General features: G+C 39.0%; 1 long non-coding RNA gene across 1 annotated transcript in view; it reads left to right on the top strand.

Annotated features, from left to right (window-relative positions):
* LOC129058863 (uncharacterized) overlaps positions 1-24,514 on the top strand; it is a 36,331-nt gene extending 11,817 nt beyond the window's left edge. The window contains exons 2-4 of the long non-coding RNA XR_008524277.2: positions 16,990-17,070; positions 22,900-23,026; positions 24,283-24,514. This is a non-coding gene — a long non-coding RNA (uncharacterized LOC129058863). The remainder of the gene's footprint in view (positions 1-16,989; positions 17,071-22,899; positions 23,027-24,282) is intronic.
* The last annotated feature ends 269 nt before the right edge of the window (positions 24,515-24,783 follow it).

The following is a 24,783-nucleotide window of genomic DNA, read 5'->3' as shown; positions in this document are numbered from 1 at the left end:
ATGTAAGGCCCTTGAGGACAGATGCCTGGCATGCATCTTTATGTCCTTGTGCTGGTCCTGAGCTTGTTTGCTAATGGGTCTATTTCTCATCTTCTGCTCTGAATCTCGGAGATGCCCGGGAAGAGGACGGCTGTCTGCTGCCTGCATTTTCTCTGCTCCCTCATTGACTGCCTCAGCTGGGTTCAATTACTAGGAGGCAATAGTTGAAGACTGAAGAGTAGGAGGGAAGGAGAAGCCAGGGCATTCCTCCCCTCTCTCTGAGTCAGCCAGCATCTCTGGAGACAGCCCACACTCTTCTATGATCCCAGTTCTTACTCAGGACGACCTACTCTAGTTCCAGGATCTGCCTGTAACTAGGGTCCCTAAACTTCTGTATGACAGCCTCCTCCTTCTGTACTCCCAGATGGTAGTGGCTTTCCGGTGTTGCTAACCTCTGGTTAACCTCACTGCTCCCTCTTTGGTTTCTCAGAGTTCCCATCACTTGCATAAACCAATTCCCTGCTTTAAATTCTCTATAGTTTTTTGGTTGAGCCCTGACACACCCTCCGACAGATTTAGCCATGTGCTTTGATTAGAGACAAAGCTCAAATAAATATATAGTTGTGTTTTTTTTTGAGACAGAGTCTCACTCTGCTGCCATGGCTGGAGTGCAGTGGCATGATCTTGGCCCACTGCAACGTCTGCCTCCCAGGTTTCAAGCGATCCTCCTGCCTTAGCCTCTGGAGTAGCTGGGATTACAGGAGTGTGCCACCACACCTGGCTAATTTTTGTATTTTCAGTGACACAGGGTTTTGCCGTGTTGCCCAGGCTGGTCTTGAACTCCTGACCTCAAGGGATCCACAGCCTTGGCCCCCAAAGTGCTGGCTTTACAGGCATGGGCTACCATGCCTGGCCTAAATATACAGTTTTTTAAAGCAATGATTATGACGGCTTTCCACACTTTAGCACAATTACTGGGAACTGTTCATTCTTACCTATTCGATGGCATATGTAATATAATTGACCAAAATTGCTGAGTGTCACATAACCACTACCTCCAAAATTAGAGCACTCAATTTCCCCACCACCATAGCTATCTTCATTAACAGATTTTATGGACTCTGGACTTAGTTCAGAGTTTCTGTGTTCTTCATTGCCATTCAACAGCATCTTTTCACCTATTTCTACTAAATGTATAAATTATTGAAATCTGTCCTCTTCAGGCCTCCATACTCTCTACTATCTAAACTGACCTGTCAACACTTACTAAGTGACTCCACAAATTTTTACTAAGAAGAGAGTATCTGCTAAGCACTATGCAAAGCAGAAACTATAAGGGTCACCAAGATATAGTCTTTCGGAGAGCTCAGTCAGCTGGCAACTATAATGCAATGTGACAAAGGATATTGTGGTAGACAGAATTCTGAGAGGGCCCTCAAGATCCCCTATCCCTGGTATACATACCCTGTATAATCTCTTCCTGTTATGTGTGGACAAGCCTTATGGATATAATAGGATATTTGCTCCCTTGCTTAGGTTACATTATATGACAAAGGTAATGGATAGTCACTCCTGTGATTATGTAATGTCGCTCTGTCATAGAAGGCTGAGAAGAGAGATTCTCCCACTAGCCTTGAAGAAGCAAATTGCCATATTAAAGAGAGGGCCATGCAGCAAGGACCAGCACTGAGAGTGGGCCCCAGACAACAGCTGTGAAGAAAACAGGGACATCAGTCCTACAGCTGCAAGGAAATGAATTCTGCCAGCAACCTGAGGGAGCTTGGAAGCCAATCTTTCCCTAGTCAAGCCTCCAGATGAGGACCCATCTGGCCAACATCTTGCTTTTTGCCTTCTAAGACCCTGAGCAGAGGACATAGCTAAAGCATTCTGAACTCCTGATCCACAGAAACTGTGAGAGGATGAAGTTTGTTTCTTAAAGCTGTTATGTTTGTGGTAATTTATTACACAGCTGTAGAAAACAAAAGCAGATTTGATGAGGTAAGCAGAGGCCATCATTAGGACCTACAAGAAAATACCTAACCCAGTCTCTATGGTCAGGGATGAATTCCTTTTTTTTTTTTTTTTATTTTATTTTTTTTCTTTTATTATTATTATTATTATTATTATACTTTAGGTTTTATGGTACATGTGCGCAATGTGCAGGTAAGTTACATATGTATACATGTGCCATGCTGGTGCGCTGCACCCACCAACTCGTCATCTCGCATTAGGTATATCTCCCAATGCTATCCCTCCCCCCTCCCCCCACCCCACAACAGTCCCCAGCGTGTGATGTTCCCCTTCCTGTGTCCATGTGTTCTCATTGTTCAATTCCCACCTATGAGTGAGAATATGCGGTGTTTGGTTTTCTGTTCTTGCGATAGTTTACTGAGAATGATGATTTCCAATTTCATCCATGTCCCTACAAAGGATGTGAACTCATCATTTTTTATGGCTGCATAGTATTCCATGGTGTATATGTGCCACATTTTCTTAATCCAGTCTATCATTGTTGGACATTTGGGTTGGTTCCAAGTCTTTGCTATTGTGAATAATGCGGCAATAAACATACGTGTGCATGTGTCTTTATAGCAGCATGATTTATAGTCCTTTGGGTATATACCCAGTAATGGGATGGCTGGGTCGAATGGAATTTGTAGTTCTAGATCCCTGAGGAATCGCCACACTGACTTCCACAAGGGTTGAACTAGTTTACAGTCCCACCAACAGTGTAAAAGTGTTCCTATTTCTCCACATCCTCTCCAGCACCTGTTGTTTCCTGACTTTTTAATGATTGCCATTCTAACTGGTGTGAGATGGTATCTCATTGTGGTTTTGATTTGCATTTCTCTAATGGCCAGTGATGGTGAGCATTTTTTCATGTGTTTTTTGGCTGCATAAATGTCTTCTTTTGAGAAGTGTCTGTTCATGTCCTTCGCCCACTTTTTGATGGGGTTGTTTGTTTTTTTCTTGTAAATTTGTTGGAGTTCATTGTAGATTCTGGATATTAGCCCTTTGTCAGATGAGTAGGCTGCAAAAATTTTCTCCCATTTTGTAGGTTGCCTGTTCACTCTGATGGTAGTTTCTATTGCTGTGCAGAAGCTCTTGAGTTTAATTAGATCCCATTTGTCAATTTTGGCTTTTGTTGCCATTGCTTTTGGTGTTTTAGACATGAAGTCCTTGCCCATGCCTATGTCCTGAATGGTAATGCCTAGGTTTTCTTCTAGGGTTTTTATGGTTTTAGGTCTAACATTTAAGTCTTTAATCCATCTTGAATTGATTTTTGTATAAGGTGTAAGGAAGGGATCCAGTTTCAGCTTTCTCCATATGGCTAACCAGTTTTCCCAGCACCATTTATTAAATAGGGAATCCTTTCCCCATTTCTTGTTTTTGTCAGGTTTGTCAAAGATCAGATACTTGTAGATATGTGGCATTATTTCTGACGGCTCTGTTCTGTTCCATTGATCTATATCTGTGTTTTGGTACCAGTACCATGCTGTTTTAGTTACTGTAGCCTTGTAGTATAGTTTGAAGTCAGGTAGTGTGATGCCTCCAGCTTTGTTCTTTTGGCTTAGGATTGACTTGGCGATGCGGGCTCTTTTTTGGTTCCATATGAACTTTAGAGTAGTTTTTTCCAATTCTGTGAAGAAAGTCATTGGTAGCTTGATGGGGCTGGCATTGAATCTGTAAATTACCTTGGGAAGGATGGCCATTTTCATGATATTGATTCTTCCTACCCATGAGCATGGAATGTTCTTCCATTTGTTTGTATCCTCTTTTATTTCCTTGAGCAGTGGTTTGTAGTTCTCCTTGAAGAGGTCTTTCACATCCCTTGTAAGTTGGATTCCTAGGTATTTTATTCTCTTTGAAGCAATTGTGAATGGGAGTTCACTCATGATTTGGCTCTCTGTTTGTCTGTTATTGATGTATAAGAATGCTTGTGATTTTTGCACATTGATTTTGTATCCTGAGACTTTGCTGAAGTTGCTTATCAGCTTAAGGAGATTTTGGGCTGAGACAATGGGGTTTTCTAGATATACTATCATGTCATCTGCAAACAGGGACAATTTGACTTCCTCTTTTCCTAATTGAATACCCTTGATTTCCTTCTCCTGCCTAATTGCCCTGGCCAGAACTTCCAACACTATGTTGAATAGAAGTGGTGAGAGAGGGCATCGGTCAGGGATGAATTCCTAAAGGAAGACGTAAAGCTGAGACCTGAAGACTCTGCATGAATTAGTCCAGGGGGGAGAAGGGAATAGGAAGAAGTGGGAAGAGAGGTATTCCAAACATAAAACCCTGGAATTGGGTGCAAGAGAGAGAGACAGCCCGATCATGAAATCTTCTTTAGATCTCTAGTTGTTTGCTAGTTACCTCTGGCTCCAAGCCATGTTTAAACCATATTCTCTAGGACTCTTTAACCTATGCTTATATTTCATCCAACCACTCTCATCTCATTCCATCATTTCATTCTGTACCCTAACCACCAGCCTTCATTTGTGTTAGGAAAGATCTGTGTTGTGTTGCTGTTGTCTTTTCATTGTAACTCCTATCCCAGACATTTTGCCAGAAATATCCTAGGTGCAGAGAACAGCTTTTTTGACTCTCAATAGGGCTCCCCCATCTTTTCATATAATAACCATTTGATCATCTCCAGGAAGCTGTCCTGAAGTACTTCCTCTTAGTCAGCGGCTCTCTGCCCAGAATCCCACACCTCATCCTCAATGATGAGCTTCTGTAATGACTGTGCACATTTCTGCCCATGGTATCCCTTGCTAGCATGCCTCTTCCTCAGCTTCTTGAGAGCTAGGACCATATCCAAGTTATGTTCCATCTTATTGTAGTTTCTATTATCATACCCTACACAAATACCTGCTGACTGGCTGCTTCATTTTCTTGCAAGTAAGATTCAATGAGAGGCTGGACTTTTCAAAGGAAAAAGCAAATCTCTCTCACCCCTAGCCTCCAGATTACCATTGGGAACTTCTTTTCTCTTGAGAAAGAAGTATATATGCTTGCTTCATCTCCCTTGAGGACTAGAATAACAGTAAAAATATACTTTATGAGTAAGGACTCAATAATTAATACAGAAATTGGCAATGGACTAAAAATTTCATTTTTGTCTTTAGTACCAATCAAGTATATGTAGAGCTAAGCTTTTTTGAGTGCATATTATGTGCCCACGATTGTGTAAAGCACTTTACAAGGATGACCTTATCCCATTCTCACAGCAAACCTATGGATATATGAAGAATTTCCCATTATACAAAGAAATGAAAACGTGTAGAAAGATGTAGTAAGTATCAAAGCAGACACTCACCCCAGCCGTCTGTGCCTAGTGCCCATGTACTCCACCACTGTAGTCTCTTCAGGTCTTAACCTGGTCATTACTCCATGCAGAAAGTCCTTTCTGACCAAGGCCCTAACCAAATAGTGTCGAGCCTGGGAAGCAGTCTCTTCCTCAGGAGATTTCACATGCTAACACAGAGCTAGGGCCTGAACTGAGACTGCTTAAATTTCAATCACTGCCATTTATCAACCTGATGATCTTGACCCTTCAACTTTAATTACTTCACTTGTAAAGTAGGGATTATAATAACCATCTCATGAGGTAGCTGTGAGAATTCAATGAGATAATGCATGTAAAGGTTTATTCCAGAGATTAGCAGTTAGTAAGCACTCAAGAAATATATTATTATTACTACTCTGATCCTCAAGAGAGCTGAAGCAAGCATATATACTTAGAGTAATGCACTTCCTACTAGTAAAAGAACAAAATCCTTCTTGACAAGAATTCTTTTCCGGGCATTAAGATGACGTATGTCAGATATGCTGTAAGTTGAAATGTTCCTCTGAAATATTATCTTAAGGTAATTTTAAAATGATTTCTAATAGAGGAAAGGGCTGTTAGTATTTTTACCATTATGATTTTTAATGGTGAACCTGAAACAACATTGTTGTAAACTAAGAAATACTTCAGTTGATTCCAAAATCCACAATAACTTTGCAATAAAGTAAATAGAAGGGTGTTCAAGAGAAAGGCTCAGAGCAGCTATACACCCAGTACATCAGACAGTGAGCAGTATGTTCATAGCGGGAGGTGGAGTTGACTTTTTCATTATTTTCCATGCGGCTTATGAAGGACAAACCTGAAAATTTTCAGAGCTCCAGTATTTTTCAGTTAAACACTGGAAATAATGACTGTAATTCATATTAGAGATTTCCATTTCTTTAAAATACAGATGTGGAGAGAAAATTTCAGCATTTTAATCTTTTCTAAATATGTTCTCCTTTAGTACAGTGGAAAGGACTTGACTGAGAGCCAAGAGATGTGGGCTTCGATGCTGGCTCTGCCTTAACTAGTTGTGTGGGCTTGGCAAGCTGCTCCACCTCACTAGACTCAGCATCCTTATCTTTACAAATGAGAGGACTGGGAGCCAGGTGTGGTGGCTCATGCCTGTAACCCCAGCACTTTGGGAGGCCAAGACAGGAGGATCACTTAAGGTCAGGAGTTTGAGACCAGCCTGGCCAACATGGTGAAACCCCATCTCTACTAAAAATACATAGCTGGGTGTGGTGGCAGGCACCTGTAATCTCAGCTACTCAGGAGGCTGAAGGAGGAGAATCGCTTGAACCTGGCAGATGGGAGGTTGCAGTGAGCCAAGATCTGGCCACTGCACTCCAGCCTGGGCGACAGAGCGAGACTCTGTTTCAAAAAAACAAAAACAAATGAAAGGATTGGGAGCCCAAATGGACGATCCCACAAGTTTCTTCCAGCTTTCCTATCCAGTGGAATAAATAACGTAGTGTCTCCTATTTATTTACTTTGGCATCTTTTATTTTTAAAGTGGACAATCACCTTTAAAATATAATAGCTGTATTACATGAAAGAGGGCACTGTGAAAACATGAGTTTAAAACATCTTGGAACAGCATCTTGGTGGCCACTAACTGGAGGAAAGCAGACTGTAATTAGCAGCCAGAGTCAATACAAAATTAAGTCATATAGAAGAGTATTCACATAGTTTCCTAGGCACAGAAATGAAACTTTACATTAGAATTATATTTCAAAATATTTAACAAGTAGGCAAAAAAATAAAGCAAAGTATATTATAAATGAAAGACATTTTACATGCAAATCTCAGTTGTAGCAAGCAAAGCCTTCCTACAAATTATTTTTACACATTCAGATTAGATTTTAATTCATAACAGCCAAAATTTCCAATGAGCTTACATATATGTTTGTATAATGCTAAAGTATGTAAGTTATTGAAAATAGGCTTAATGAATTTCAAAGCATTATATGTTTTTTTAAAGTAGCCTTCTGTGAAAGTACTTCTCCAACCCAGCTGTATATTCTTGCTTCAGGAAACTGTACAAGTCCAGGGAAACACATTGATCTTTCATGCCTCAGTTCTATTACTTGTGAAATGGGAATACAGTAATACCATATTCCTCTAAATCTTCATAGAAGAGTAGTATGCTCCACCAAGGTAGATTGGAAATAGGAATTAGGAGTAACTATCAATGTCTAGCACAGGGGTCCCCAACTCCCAGGTCACAGATTGCTACCTGTCCGTGGCCTGTTAGAAGCAAGGCCACACAGCAGGAGGTGAGCAGTGGGCAAGCAAGAGAAGTTTCATCTGTATTTACAGCCACTCCTAATGGCTCACATTACCACCTGAGCTCCACCCCCTGTCAGATCAGCAGCAGCATTGGATTCTCATAGAAGCATAAATCCTATTATGAACTATGCATGTGAGCGATCTAGGTTGCACGCTCCTTATGGGAATCTAATGCCCATGATCTATCACTGTCTCCCATCACATCACCCCCAGATGGGACCATCTAGTTGCAGGAAAACAAGCTCAGGGCTCACACTGATCCTACATTATGGTGAGTTGTGTAAATATTTCATTATATATTATAATGTAGTAATCATAGAAATAAAGTGCAAGCACAAAATAAATGTAATCACTTGAATCATCCTGAAACCATCCAAAAATTGTCTTCCATGAAACCAGTCCCTGGTGTCAAAAAGACTGGGGACCACTGGTCTAGCAGCTAATGAAAGTCATTTCAAAAGTGATAGAATGGCATTTCCTTTGATGACTCATGTGAATTTTACTGGGATCCTCCAAAATCTCTGATCAACTCCTGATTTATGAATCGAGTTTCTGAGTTTTGTTGCTGTTGTTGGTGTTCTTATTTGTTTTGCTTTATTTTTGTTTTGTTTTTTTCTCTTCCAGGAACTCTTATGAGCAAATGTATTAATTTGTAGGCATATTTTGAAACCGCATTTTTATTTTTATTTTTATTTATTTATTTTCTTTTTTTGAGACAGAGTCTTGCTCTGTCGCCCAGGCTGGAGTGCAGTGGCGTGATCCCTGCTCACTGCAATTGCCTCCCAGGTTCACACCATTCTCCCGCCTCAGCCTCCCAAGTAGCTGGGACTACAGGCACCCACCACCACACCTGGCTAATTTTTTGTATTTTTAGTAGAGACGGGGTTTCACCGTGATAGCCAGGATGGTCTCGATCTCCTAACCTCATGATCCGCCTGCCTCGGCCTCCCAAAGTGGTGGGATTACAGGCGTGAGCCACCGCACCTGGCCAAAACTGCATTTTTCTAATCATGTTCTACTTTCTATCAGAAGGTTATCTAATCCCTGATTCAAACTGTAATACAAAACCCAACCCTATTCCTGTTCCAGGGAGATCAAACAGCTTGAAGATACCTCTCAAATCTATCCTCTGCCGAGTGTGGTAGCTTACACCTATAATCCTAGCACTTTGAGAGGGTGAGATTGGAGGATCACTTGAGGTCAGGAGTTTGAGACCAGCTTGGGCAACAAAGCAAGACCCCATCTCTACAAAAAAATAAATAAAAGTTTAGCCAGGTGTGGTGGCACACACTTGTAGTCCTTCCTACTAAGAAGGCTGAGATGGGAGGATCGCCTAGCCCAGGGTTTGGAGGCTGCAGTGAGCCATAAAGTGAGACTCTGTCTCAAAAAAAATTCATTATCTGCTCTCTGCGTTCCTCAAGAGACATAATCTAAATTGCCAAGCCCCTCCCTGGAGAGATGATAAACAATAAAAAGGAGAAAAAGACACCACAACAAGTGAGAGGGTAAGCAAATAAAAGACAGATTCTGCACATTGAGGATGCACACACATACACACTTGAATGTTTATCTAGGTTTTGACTGAATGCCACATTTAGGAAATTTTAGAGAAATTTATGTAGGTTAGACATGAATCAAGCATGGGATTACCTGTACTGTAAGTAATTATAAGTCTGCAATTACCATTAGTAAATGGTAGTTGTGTGTCTTCTAGGTGGTCTTGACAAAATTAGTCTCTGAGTGGAGAGAGCTGCATTCCTACATGGGTGATCTGCTGCTTCTGAGCTTTTTACTTTGGTTGCTCTCAGACATTTAATGGTCATTTAATCAATCTTAAAGTACTCACTGAACAAACTCTAACTAAACATTGTGACTTAAGTGCTGAGGTTAGTGAGATATTGCTCCAGGGAAATTGATGTTTTTAGTGTTTCTAGGGCAACGGTTAATCTCTCCCAGCAGCAAGTCTGTTAGAAAATAAGGGAATGGGAACATTGAAACCCTTTTAAATTAAAGGAAACACCATATTTGAAGATTAAGGTCCATGGAGCGATGCAATCGAACACATAATTATACAAAAGAGCACGTTGTTTAAATAATGACACCTTTACTCAGCAAAGCAGAAATCAGGAAAATTTCACTTGATTAAACGGTTTTTTGTTGGGCAATTTTGGTTTTCTCTTGTTTGCATGTTACTCTATGGTTTTTCAATACATTTTATCTGCTGATCAGCCTAGAGATCTGGCTTCCGAAAAACCTGAAGGAATTATGTAGTCCTTACTGCAACTGAGACAAATCTGGGTGCAGAACTGTAAAATATTTAAGCAAATGCAGAGGAGAGCAAAAGAGACTATTTCTTTGCCTTTTTCTTTGCCCCCAAGTGTTCTAAGACCCTACTATTCTAGGAACTACCTTTCCTATTATTTAATCTCCATTTATTGATAAACCTGGAAAATAGAGATTCTTCTCCTTTAACAGAATATTTTCAAAATCTGAACTGCAGTGTTTTTCTTTAAGTCTGCAAGAAGTTAGATTAGGAACTAACAAACTCTTAGAAATAGGGATGTCCTTGTTTAATCTTTTTCATCTCATCCATGGTGAGCAGAAGGTTGGGGATTGGAAGACACAACCAGTTTTGGTTTTTTGGTTTTATGTACCTTACTGGGCAGAGGAATGAAGGCTTTCCGTCTTCATAAGTCTGTAGCATAATGCGGGTATAAGAAGGATCAGGCTGTTATCAGCTAACATAATAGTTTGCTAATTGATGACACTCCACAGAGACGCAGAGATTTAAAAGATATTACAGAATAATGAGCGATGTTTCAGAAGGAAATCTGATAGTAAAGTTAAAAGGGAACAAAATCACATACACAGCATAATCTGCCAACCACCAGATTAGAAATCTCCATGGTTAGGTTGTTTGTTTGTTCATTTGTTTTTGTAGAGAGGGTACAGTTCTAAGTATCCAAGATGCTCAATTCAAGGAAATAAGGAAAGCTCATGGGCCACTTAACCAAATACAAAGCATCATGCTTTACACTGCAGGGGCCTTCAATGACAAGAAAGTCCTCAGGAAGTTTGTATCCTGTTAAAAACAGGTTCAGAGATTTGGGGGTAGAGGTTTTGGGGTACAGGCTGACTGTACCAGCTCACACCACCTTCTTCGTTTTTAAACAAGTTCATGTGGTACCATGATCTTCCAACATCTGCCAAAAAAATAAAAGTTTTGTTTTTCTTTTCTTTTTTTTTTAACCTAAGTAACCACAGATAGGAAACTATTTTGTTTAACAAGGTAATTTGAAAAACAGTTCCTTGAAGAATTACAGTCCCGATGTACATAGAAACTAAAACATAAGTAAATGGAAATTTCCCAACAGTGCATTTTGTGACTCTGGCTGACTTCTCTAAGATATGTATTGATTTTTCTTTTTAATAAATGTGCTGTTTTCTTTATTTGACTTTAAGTTCTGGGATACATGTGCAGAACATGCAGGCTTGTTACATAGGTATACATGTGCCGTGGTGGTTTGCTGTACCTATCAACCTGCCATCTAGGTTTTAAGCCCTGCATGCATTAGGTGTTTGTGCTAATGCTCTCCCTCCCCTTCCTATTTTAACACCTACTCATCAATGGGCACCCAATGCAGAAGGATTAGGAAGAAGAAGGATAATGATTGCCTTGTAGATAGGAAGAAAAATTGTCACTCGTGATGTGTTTCAAGACAGTCCTTCTGCCAGTAGTTTTAAGTCTTTGGGGAAGGGAGAGCTCCCAGTGCTTTGAAAAAAACATATTAAAAAAAAAAAGATGCATGCAACTTATTTATCCTGCCTGATTCCTTTTTAAGGCCCAAGAAAGAGAAGTAGTATTTTTCTAAAATTTTTCTTGTTTAATAATTCTATTTAGAACTACCTTACCTCTTCATTATTCTTAAGTATCACCTTTACACATCTACTGTGTTAAAGCAAACAAAAAACAAAAATAGAAGATGAGAGACAACTTAGCAAGTTCAAATATATTAAGTGCTTTTTTTTAAAAAAATAAAAAAGACTTGGTAAAGGTTATCGAATTATGTGTTCTTTGGTAAGTCTGTATCTTAACTATACCCGCCCCTGACCAAAAAAAAAAAAAAAAAAAAAAAAAAAACTCACAATCGAGAACTATATTAGAGTAAATTTATCATGAAAGCACTCTTTATCAACTGCCAATAGAAAAAAAAAAAATCTCAGAGGCTTAATCAGCACAGAGCTTCTGAATCCCAAGCTTGAGCTGCTGAAAGCAATGAACAAAGTTAAGAAGCTATTACTTGTAACTTTAGATTCTGGTAGATCAAACAAACAACTAAGTGTCTTTTCCCTAAATTATTAACATTTTCAGGTATGTTGGGATTATTCAGAGGTTATTTTTCAAAAAATTCGTAAACCTCTGGCAGAGAGTTGGCAACATCTCTATAAGGTTGTTTTCATTTACGGAGTGGTATTGAAGAAGAAAAATAAGATCACCTTAGTTCTGTATTATAAACAGTCTAGCTGACAAAGAGCTTTCACAAGGATATTTGTCTTGGTGAAACAAATTGGCATTGTCATAGAGGAACTAATTTGAGGAAAAATGATGCCAAAGAGGAAACAACAGAGGAATATAAATTAAAAAGCAGCACAAGGAAGAGGTTTAGCAACTGGCCGTAAAAAAGTTTATTCATGGTCATTTATTGACATTGTACTTCTAACAACAACATGCTATAAGTAATACTAAAAACCTTTATATTTTATAAGCACATTTAATATTTATCCAAAGTCTTAGGAAGCTGTTCACAGAATTTAATAGGCTTTTAAATTATATTTGGTGTAAGACTCTGGATAGCAAATATAGTAGAACTTTTCTACTTTTATTCCTATTATGTTTCCCCTTTCTCTTTATAGGTGTTTGGAGGATCATATGGCAGTGTTTGAGGTTCCATATTCACATTTGGTTACTAATTTGATAAACTCCTAAGTTATGACGATTGCTCTTATATTCGGCTAAGACAAAAATAGTCTTAGCCAGTGTGCTGGAGCTGTGCATCCTGCTTTGTGAGAGCCAATTGCTAAACTTTCTGGAGGTTTTCTAGTTGGTTGACATCCCATTGGTAGTTTGAAATTGGCCATTATGGGAGTATTGCATACCGGTTGATCGTCAAATACTTTGAATCAGGACATCCCCAACCCTGCCCTGAAAGCTGGGTAGTAAACATTTACCAGCACACCATTGGTAAGAGCTATTTTTTAACTTTTTTATAAAATGCCAAGAAAAACAAAAATCTTCTGTAATTTAACTGTGATCAAAAGAACCTTTAAAATATTGTATCTTGAATAACTTAAGAATTTCAGGAATTGGTGCTATTACATTTAAAGAATATGGACCAATCAAATTATAGCGGATTAGGCTTAGCAGGAGGTAATTCCATTCATTTTACAGTTGGAAACGATGTCTTTCAAAAATATATAGTCACTTTATTCAGACACATTGGTGAGTCTCTCCCTGTAGCTCCAATCCCTTTCTGCTGTTCGTCTTCTGTTTTGAGGATTTAGCTTGCTTGGTTTAGTAATATGGCTTCTTAAGAATATGTGTATCTTATAAGTAATTTTATACTTGAAAAAAATTTACATTATCAGCCATTTTGTATTATACCATTGAAGTAAATCAAAAACATCAGATGACAACCAACAGCGTATCCATGACATGCCATGAAGTGCTAACTCTGTAAGCATATGTGATGACTGTATTCTATATGCAATTCCAGGATACAGTTCCAAGATCTCCAGTGTCCAAGGCACCCAACAGACACCACAAAATGTTAAACCCCAATGTGTGCCCTGACCAATCATGCTACCTTTTCAATCTCAACCTAAGCTTTACACTAGAAACTGTATCTACCATTTCCCCTGACTTATAAGTTTAGATATAACTAAAAATATCACATGCATATCATCTTTCAAACTGTGAGCTCCTTATTTTCCAATGACTAACAGCCTGATTTTTATGGATATTTAATAAAGTGATATAAATTAGTATAGTTATAAATTTCCAGTGGATAACCAAAAGATGTTGACACTGCACATAAACCTATAAAAATTTTCTCTTAACTAAATTGTTATAGGAAAAACAAAGTCTTTTCACTCATTTTGGCTTCAGTTTCATGTTTGGTCAAGGCACGAAGCTAGTAAAGATATCTTCTCTTATTTTTCCGGTGAAAAATAGGCCCTGGGTCTCTGCATAATAAATACTTAGGGCCTTTGTGGCAGTGTTCAGTTGAAGCCAGATTATGAGAGTGTCTTCTATGTTTAAAGATGGAAAGAGTTCACAGTGAGGTGAGAGATCTTAAACTTGTCTTTTTTTCCTAGGTTTGGCTCTTGTTTAGTATCCCTCAGGAAATGAGCTGTTAAGGGATGTGCTGCCACATCAAAATTCTGAAAGGAGATACCTTAAAACCACCAAAGTAAACCTTCCTCTGTGGATAACTTTAGCAGGCTGAGTATAGCACATTTCATCACTGACCAACCAAACAAAAATAACTAAAGCTGCAGTCTCATTCCAGAAGCATTTCTGACCAAACAGTTTTCTCCAGCTTCAGCTGCGTGGTTTCATATTTAATCACTTCAGCATTTTGCTGGTTAAACAACTCTGATATGAAATGTGAATCCCAGAAAGTGTTGTGTCATTCCAAATAGCTAGAAAATCAGTAATTCTTTTCTTTTCTGTCACTTGTTATTGATTCAGAAAGATCATTCCAAATCCCCACTGTTTATTCTTTTCAATGCATTGTCTTGCTCTGTAGTTTTTCAGAAACTTTAAACAGCAGTCCTATTATCTATTTGTAAGTGTTGTCTCACTTCAGATAACTGCTTTAAACAAATAATCTAAGCTCAGAACCAAATTTACGGCATCAGAATGAGACTCCAGCCCCCTCAGCACTGGTGTCTATACTCCATGTGACACATAAGAACAGGGTTTTCACTATAGGCAGTGAAAGGCCTCCAGATTGCTGAACTCTTGCCTCTTCTCTGATTCACATCATCACCATTATTTACAATTTTTCTCTAAATTGGCTCTTTAATAAAAATATGAATCAAGTATCATTGTAAGATTGTAGACATTATGACACTATTATCTTTCTTCAATTTGCTAAAATTTTACTCTATTGACTTTAACTCTGAAAAGTTATAAATGGTGTTGGGGTTTAGAAACCAATATCCCAAGACCAGGCGAGGTGGCTCACGCCTGTAATCCCAGCACTTTGGAAGGCTGAGGCGGATGGATCACCTGAGGTCAGGAGTCCGAGATCATCTTAGCCAACATGGGGAAACCCTGTCTCTACTAAAAATACAAAAATTAGCCGGGCGTGGCCGTGTGAGCTTGTAATCCCAGCTACTCGGAAGGCTGAGACAGGAGAACCGCTTGAACCCAGGAGGCAGAGGTTGCAGTGAGCCGAGATCGCGCCACTGCACTCCCGTCTGGGTGACAGACTGAGACTCTGTCTCAAAAAAAAAAGAAAGAAAAAAGAAACCAATACCCCAAAATATGGCACTCTGACATGCTGAACTGAAGAAGAGGCTCAAGGTCTCTCTGACCTTCTCTTCCCTACTCCTCCTATCGCTCAATCTTCTGTGTCTCCCAAAGCACAGGATAAATCTGTTCTCTGAAGTTTTTTATTTGCCTAAAGTCTGGACCTGACAAATACAAAATAATTACCTCTGTTCCCTTCCTGGAGATTTTATTAACTGAGCTCATCACAGAAAATAAGACTGAAGTCTGTCAACAAACCTGGACGATTTTGTCACAAACTGTTGCCCGCTCTGTGGGCCCAGTAGACTTTGTCCCAGTTCATTGTATGTTCCTCAAGTCCATTTAATTCCCCTAAAAATCATTTACTACCCTGCTAAAATCATCTGCACTTCTCCATCACCCTTTCCTCTAAAAAGTAGTATCTGTACCTCATTGGGAAGTTGGATAATCACACTATGATTGTCTCCCATACATGTTAATAGATTTGTATGCCTTTTCTCCAATTAATCTGCCTTTTGTGAGCTGATTTTTCAGTGAAACTTCAGAGAGGGAAGAAGAAGTTTTACTTTGGCCCTTCCAATGGCAAATGGCTTTTTCTTAGAACATACAAGATACTAGAAACACTGTTGCTTTCTGTGAACCAATGATGTTCATGAATTTGAGCATGTGTAATCACTAAAGAATGTATTAAGACAGCCTATAAGCTAGTTGGTGTGACCAGGCTGTGTCCACCACTTTTTATCCTCTGTGAGAGCAGTGACCAAGTGTCAAGTACCACTGCTGAATTCTCCTGCAGTGAACTGCATTTACTCAGAGGCGGACTGAAATGCAAGGGTTCCCTATTCACATACCATTGATTCTGAATAGGTTGAAGCCCTGTACTTTGTATAACCTCAGAGTATCCAGATATGAAGTAGCCTAGCCCAGATGAAAGCCTAATCAAATGAATCTCTAAGTAGACCAAGCAGAACCCTTTCCATCCCTTTCTCAGGGTCTAAAAACTTAGAGCTCTCTACATTCTTCTCGCTCTCTCTTATGCAAAGGATCACAAGGATGCCTAAATACTAGAAAGAAAAGTTTTACTGGTGGTATCAGCTTGCAAACTGGGAAGAGACAGTCTCCAAAGTGAATTGAAGGTGCTCTCTCTTCAAAGAGGGGAAGGATAGGTTGAGTTTAATGTCTCACAGGGCCTGTATTATATCTATCCAGCAGGTTTGGGAGAAAGGCTATACATATTTAAGAGGGAAGCCAAGAGCATGTGCACTGGGTAAGCATATATAACAACCACCCCATGTTCACTTTGGGGTGGGGTTTTAGCATTAAAATGAGGGGGAATTTGGCTCTTTGTGTCAAAACATGGATACAAAGACAGCTTGTATGCAGTCTCTACGAACTGGCTGAAACTGGCCTAGCTTATCAGGAAGGAGTGTCTATAAGGCTAGTCCTCTGTCCAACCAGAGTTGCAGTGGTCTGGGTTGTAAATCAAAGTTAGGAGGGTTCTGACAATTTGCTTGATAGCTCCTGTTATTAGAGAGTGTAGCAAGAGTGTGGTTTTTCTTATAGCTGTAGGAATTTAGGAAGTAGCCATGCCAGCCAATTCCTGAACCCTCAACCCAAAGGTAATTTTGTTTCCTTAACCTTTGAGTCCATCTTAGTTAATAAAGGGGCATTTATTTTGGTCTCTCAGATCACACTGTTATCCCCAGATCCATTTTTAAACTGCTAGGAAACTCTGGGTAGACTACATATCTATATGGACCATGTAACTATATGATCATTCTCTGGGTGTGTTTGGGTTCTTCACTATGAAAAAAACCATCACAGATCCCACTTCACCACTTGATTCCAGGTTGGTTTCCTGTTAAGTTCCCGGAATATTATGGAAGCAGATGAAGAGGCCCCTCATAGTTGGTCTTACCTTCTGATGCAGGTATGTTAGTGTTAGATGCTCCCATAGACCTGAGTCACACTATGTCCATTAATATAGTATGTGATGCAGAGACTTTCTTCACATTGACAGTGACAGTCTGGGTGTTAGCAGTGGTGAAGACCTATGGGTCTGCAGCAACCTCAATTCTTGCCTCCTCAGAAGAAAGGATTCGACCTAAGGGCAAAAGGCAGAGGGAGAGACCAAGGCATGTTTCAGAACATGAGTGAAAGTTTCCTAAAAAGTTTAGAGCAGGAATAAAAGGAAATAAAGTACACCATGGAAGAGGGCCAAGTGGGCCACTTGAGAGATTCGAATGTCTGATTTGACCTTTGACTTAGGGTTTTAGACATTGGCATTCCGCACATGCACTGGCCTGCCAGCACTTGGGAGGGGCCGCATGCATAGTGTGTTTACTGAAGTTGTGCACGTGCTTATTTGAGGTGTTTTTCCCTTACCAGTTGGGTGTTCCTAGAGGGAGGTCATATAACAATTAAACTCCACCATTTTGCCTTTTAATATGCAGGGTTGAGCCCACTCGCCCAGCTCCTGAGATCTTACCAGGAAGCTGCTGGTCATCTGCTTCAGTTGTTTTCTATCTATAGGGAGACTGCCTTTTTCTGGTGCTGGCTGCAACCAATTATTTTAAAGAGACAGTTTAACAACTGCTTGACCATCACCTGATGGTCACTTGACATTTCTGGTTGTGGGGAGCCTCTTGTGCCCTGTTCATGTCTGCCTACCTACCTACTGTCACATGGATACTGAGAATAGGTCAGGTTTTTTTCCTCCTATTGTTTTTCATATTTTAGCAGTAAGTTAAAATCACTATACTGATGTGTTTGTACTGCTTAGTCAACACCAGTAAGTTCACACTGTCAGCATTTTTTTGTCACTATTTACCCCTAATATTTTTTTCAAACATGCCTTTGAACCAAAAGAAGAAGGATAATTTTTCCTATTTTTCCATTTTCCTTCTCCATCTCCCTGTCATTTGGGCTGTTGTTTTGTAGAACACTCTATAAAGAAATGGTCTCTCAGAAGTGATGAAATACAAGAATTTAAAACCTCTTAATTGCTATGTTTGTTTCAAATCTTACAACACTGAATTCTAATTTAGTGCTCAACATTCCATATTAACATTTCAAGCATTCTTTTATCTAGCAATGATGCAAAATATCAAGCTGAAAGTCAATCACAAGAAGACATAACATTATTCCCACATGATTTAGGGTTCGTTTTATATTGTGTTCAGGTACCTGGGAAAACATTAGGAAAAAATATTTGCCATTGAAGGAAATCAAAATATTTCACCCCAAAATATATTTATTTGACATATTTAAAGATGGCTATTAAGAAGAGCTAGAAATACACAAATAGATGAAAAAATGACTTCTGTCAGGGAGATTTGCATTTGGAGAGAAAATCTGCACTGATGCAACAAGGCTTTCTCCGAGGTCCTCCTTTGTGCAGATCTAGGAAAGATTCACTGAGATTCTGATACTTTTAAAGGTCTGAAGGAAATATTTGCCATCTATACTCCCTGAAGGCTGCTACCTGTGAGGTTCTTCTACATAACAAAACCACTTTTCCTAGCCAGGTCTTCTTCTCCTGCCCTCCTAAAACCTGATTTAGCACCACAACCTTTTTGGGGCCATGCTTTGAGCCCTCATTCTTTCAGTAACCTCAAGATGGTATATGAGCTTCCATGCCCCCTTGAAGGGTTGGAGTAATTACTCTGTGACTCTCCCCTGTGCACACTAATAAATTTGTATGACCTTTCTCTTATTAATCTGCTTTTTGTTAGTTATTTTTCAACAAACTTTTACAAGGTGAAGGGAAAGTTTTCCCTCGGCCCCTATACCATTTTCAGGTAACCTCCATGTCCATCATGCAATGTATAACCAATTAAACAGAATTTTTAGGATTCTTTTTATGACCTAGTGGAATCTTTTAGTGTGCTATAGAATTCATTAAATATGTCAGCTTATCTCTCATTTTTCCCAAGTTTATGATGTTGTGCTTTTAAATTACAGGCTAAAATTGGAAAAATGATTCACAAACATTGTTTATGTTTGCTTTTGCCTGACTAATGGCAGTTGTATGACATGGCCCTGGCCAATGCGTAGGGAAAGCTGCCAAGTACACACAGACAGGCCAAACATCCCTAAAGATAAGCAAGTTATAATGCATGGTCTGTGGTGACACCAGATACCTGCATTAAGTAATTATTCAAGATAAAAGAAATTCACTTAAGAGAAGTACAGCTTGTGTTAATAAATTTTCCTCTGGTAATTGATATTTTCTCATGAAATTCCAAAAATATCCTGCTGGATATTCATAACTGTTTGGGCAGATTTTCAGTTAAACGCCCCAGTTAATTTAGATGAGGGCCAAAAGTCACAAGGAGACATAGAGCTGACTTTCTCTGTCCCACACAAAAGCAACTGGGAAACTTTGGTTGATGCCTTGCTTTCAAATAGGTGCAAAACGTTGTTGCATTAACTTGGTAAGAAACTTAAAACTGTTATTAAGAAATAATCAAGAGTTAAAAAAAAATAACCAGGCTTTATGGAATAAGCCAACATGTAGACCTTTGGCTATAATGACAGTAACCCTGGGGTGAATTTAACCCAAAGGGGTTAACACCTTAGTAAAGATAAATGAGATTTGTATCAAAGTGTTTTGACAAAATATTCTTTACTAATTTTGTATAGTTTGTTTTAAAGTATGTTAGTTTAGTCTTTAGAACTTTAAACCATATTTTAATGTCTTCTACACATAATTATTTAAATACCCCCAGCATGGACTTACCAGACTCTTTCTAAGTTTAGGGTTATGGATTGAAATTGTTATTGTAATCACTTGGGTTGGGACGAGTTCTACTTTTGGCGCTTGAATCAAAGGAGAGGAATGGCAATGCAACAGAGTGAAATCACCTTTACAAAAATTATGACAGTGAAAGAAATCTGACCTAACTGACTTCATTTTGCCTCTAACCTCCAAGCTTGTTCATTCCTGGAAACAGACCAAGCTAACTTTGGGAGGAATTTAATTTATAGTTCAACTTTAAAACAAAGATGATCACAGCCCCTTCCTGAAACTAAACACACTCCACTGCCACCTTTGCAAAACTAAACACAAGGAGTCATGTAGCCAGAGGTCACAAGACTTGTATCCACCCCAATTGCCCCTATAAGTTAATATCACTATTGTAAAACCTAAGATTGGTGTTTTGAGGTATTTTTCAGACCCTGCATTCTGATGGACCAGCTAGTACCACCCAGACTAGTAACCCATGCCAAGAAACTGGCTCAACTGGTCTTGTGATCCCACCTAGGAACTGACTCAGTGCAAAAAGACAGCTTTGACCTCCTATGATTTTATCCTCAACCCAAGCAATCAGCATTCCCCTTTCCCTAGCCCTCTCTGCCAAACTATCCTAAAAAAATCCCCAGCCTCCAAATTGTGGGGGATGCTGATTTGAGTAATAAACTCCATGTCCTTCCGCTTGGCTAGCCATGCAATTATTAAACTCCTTCTCTACTGCAATAGCACTGTCTCAGTGAAGTAGCTCTATCTGTGCAGCAGGCAAGAAGAACCTGTTAGGTGATTACAAGAAAATATACTGACTTGGGCATGAACATGTCTGATTGATACTAATGGAAAAATATCTTTTGATTCTATCACTCTTCTCCATCTCACTATCATGGTCTAAGTTCCTATCTTCATTATTTCTAACATAGCTGGAGACAGTAGCCTCCTTTTTAGACCCTGGGCCTCCAATCTCCCTCTCCCTCAATCAACCCTTTACTCTGCATGAGTGTGGTCATTTGACAGCTTTACTTAAAGCTTTGGTCATTGTCCAGTTGCTTATAATCCTCAACGTTCAAACTCCTGATTTGATAAACCAATTTCTTTACAATTAATCTTCAGTCTACTTCTTCAGCTTTATCTCTAGCCATCCCATATGTACTTCCAAATATTTTAAACTATAATTTTTATCTCAATGGCTAATAACACAAGCTGTGTAATCAGACCATATGGTTACCCAGTAGGACTACCTTTAGATGCATAAGCTAGAGACAAAGTACTTAGCTTCTCTAAATTTCTGTTTTCCCATCTGCAAAATGGGGACCAAAAGAGTTGTTGTGAATGTTAAATGACACATACTAATACTCAATAGATTGCTAGTGTTAATCACAGGAAATAAACACTTTATTCATTCTTATTTTCATGCCTTTACCCAAAACTGTTTTCCTAATATGTCCCCACATCTGGCAATTCTTTTCTCTAGGATGAATTCCTGTTTGTCTCTCAAAATCTTGTTCAAATGGCAACTGCCTTTAAAATTTTTCCTTTACCATTTCATTTAGAAAAAGATAGTGCCACCACCACAATATTCTTAACAGCATTTTGTATGTATTAAATTATTATAAACTGTATCTTCAAAAATCTACACATTCGCTTTCTCCTCTGTACTCTAAGGGCTGCATGGGAAACAATAATGTCTTTGCATCCTTGTATTCTGTTACAGGTTGAATTGTGTCCACCCAAAAAAAAGACATGCTGAAGTCCTAATACCCAGTACCTTAGAATGTGACCTTACTTGGAAATAGGGTTGTTGAAGATTTTTTTTTAATTTTATTATTATTATACTTTAAGTTTTAGGGTACATGTGCACAATGTGCAGGTTAGTTACATATGTATACATGTGCCATGCTGGTGTGCTGCACCCATTAACTCATCATTTAGCATTAGGTATATCTCCTAAAGCTATCCCTCCCCCCTCCCCTCACCCCACAAGAGTCCCCAGAGTGTGATGTTCCCTTTCCTGTGTCCACGTGTTCTCATTGTTCAATTCCCACCTATGAGTGAGAAGATGTGGTGTTTGGTTTTTTGTTCTTGCAATAGTTTACCGAGAATGATGATTTCCAGTTTCATCCATGTCCCTACAAATGACATGAACTCATCATTTTTTATGGCTGCATAGTATTCCATGGTGTATATGTGCCACATTTTCTTAATCTAGTCTATCATTGTTGGACATTTGGGTTGGTTCCAAGTCTTTGCTATTGTGAATAGTGCCACAATAAACATACGTGTGCATGTGTCTTTATAGCAGCATGATTTATAGTCCTTTGGGTATATACCCAGTAATGGGATGGCTGGGTCAAATGGTATTTCTAGTTCTAGATCCGTAAGGAATCGCCACACTGACTTCCACAATGGTTGTTCTAGTTTACAGTCCCACCAACAGTGTAAAAGTGTTCCTATTTCTCCACATCCTCTCCAGCACCTGTTGTTTCCTGACTTTTTAATGATTGCCATTCTAACTGGTGTTAGATGGTATTTCATTGTGGTTTTGATTTGCATTTCTCTGATGGCCAGTGATGGTGAGCATTTTTTCATGTGTTTTTTGGCTGCATAAATGTCTTCTTTTGAGAAGTGTCTGTTCATGTCCTTTGCCCACTTTTTGATGGGGTTGTTTGTTTTTTTCTTGTAAATTTGCTTGAATTCATTGTAGATTCTGGATATTAGCCCTTTGTCAGATGAGTAGGTTGCGAACATTTTCTCCCATTTTGTAGGTTGCCTGTTCACTCTGATGGTAGTTTCTTTTGCTGTGCAGAAGCTCTTGAGTTTAATTAGATCCCATTTGTCAATTTTGGCTTTTGTTGCCATTGCTTTTGGTGTTTTAGACATGAAGTCCTTGCCCATGCCTATGTCCTGAATGGTAATGCCTGGGTTTTTTTCTAGGGTTTTTATTAGTTAAGATGAGGTCATACTGCAGTAGGGTAGGCCCCTAATTCAATACGACTGATGTCTTTTCAGAAGAGAGCTATGTGAAAACAGAGACACAGAGAAAATGCATATGAAGATGGAGGCAGAGATTGGAGTGAGGCTTCTACAAACCCAAGGACACCTAGGATTGCTAGCTGTCACCAGAAGCTGGGAAAAGGTAAGGAAGGATTCTTCACTAGAGCCTCCAGTGGGAGCATAGCCCTGCAAACACCTTGATTTCAGACTTCTAGCCTCCAGAACTGTAAGACAATAACTTTATGTTGTTTTAAGCCAGCCAGTTTGTTAATGACAGCCCTGAGAAACTAATACATATCCCTACATTCAGGGAAAAAATGCTAATATATTTGTGTTGAAGAAGAAAATGGCTTTAACAATTTAACTTATTCAATATGGACTTACGTGGAAACATAGAAGCATTGCATGAAATTGCTAAATTAGACCATCAAAAATTCTAGCTCTAAGAGTTGTTGATTCTGTGTGAGTTCATATTTATTTAATGTCATATTTCAACTTCCTGCTCCATCTAAAATTGAGATGATAGATTCTTAGGACTTAGAAAGCTGATTATATTCTTCCTTGCTCAGGAATCTACACTAATTGCCTGTAAAATGGAAATTATTATTATCATCAAAGCAGTGACGTTAAGTTTCTCAACACATGATTCATAAAAATGACACAATTATTCATATCTATATGTTATCTGTAATCTAAGGATATTGTGTCTGAGGCTGTAGATAAATTTTTCCTAAGCATTTTTATTTATAACATATATGTTCTTAGTGTTCTATTAATCTATTACGTGTAGTTATGCTGATTCATGCCTTATCAACAAACATTAATTTACACAGAAATGACAGCATAAAGAAAGATAAAATAAATCTTATATTCTAGGCCAGAATTAAGGTCTACTCCCTATTTCAGTAACTGTAGCTTAGACAGAGGGAAATAATTCTAGAAGAATTTGGAAAGAGAAATGTAATTTTAGTCATTGTGGTTAAAAGGGCATTCATAGTATAATTAAAAATTCCACAGTACACTGGGAAGGCAGAATGCCACACTACTTGGTGCCTAAAATAACACATTATTATAAAGTAGAGCAATTTCATTTTTAGAGCATGAGAAATTCAAGACTATGAAACATTTGCTTTCTGAGATTTGTCTGAGCCTTAACTTCAAGAACGTGCAGTGAAGGCGTAAACTTTGTTATTAAATAGAGAACTCTGCCCTCCCTGAGCCAAACATCCAGTTTCCTGACATCTACACTTAATTTTGGCCCTAAATAGATGTCTCACCTTTTATTGTTTAGGTCTGCAAGCGCTAGGCCCCACAATGAAGGAAACTAGAATAGTCACAATCCCAGTGTACATGTTCTCCAGACAGTCATCCACTAATCATGGCTATGTTTTATTCCAGGTTCACCACTGATTTTCTGTGGCAGTTTTGGATAAATTACTGCTCTCTGAAACTCATCACCATTATTATTGGGGGTTAATGGAAACAGGAAGCACGTTGAAAGAAGGACAATGCTTATTTCTTAATAGAAATCACTTACTAATTCTCTAGCCTAGCAACCGGTGAACTACAGCCCATGGGACAAATCCAGCCCAACACCTGCTTCTGCAAATAAACTTTTATAGAAACAGCCACTCCTGTTCTTTTATATGTTGCCTATGGCTGCTTTTCCCCGGAAGATATGAGTAGTAAAAAAGACCACATAGCCCACAGATCCTAAAATATGTACTTCTTACTTGGCCCCTTAAAGGAAGTTTGCTGACCCCTCTCTAAGCTCTTGCTGCTTAAAGTGCAGTCCTCAGACCAGCAGCATCTGCATCAGCTGGGAGCTCAGTAGAAATGCAGACACTCAGGCCCCACCCACATCTTCTGAATCAGAGTCTGCCTTTTCACAAGATCCCC

The sequence above is a fragment of the Pongo abelii genome, chromosome 3 (assembly GCF_028885655.2).
Source record: "Pongo abelii isolate AG06213 chromosome 3, NHGRI_mPonAbe1-v2.0_pri, whole genome shotgun sequence".
Classification (NCBI taxonomy): domain Eukaryota; kingdom Metazoa; phylum Chordata; class Mammalia; order Primates; family Hominidae; genus Pongo; species Pongo abelii.
The sequence above is the reverse complement of the archived record's forward strand: the minus strand, read 5'-3'. Positions and strand labels throughout refer to the sequence as shown.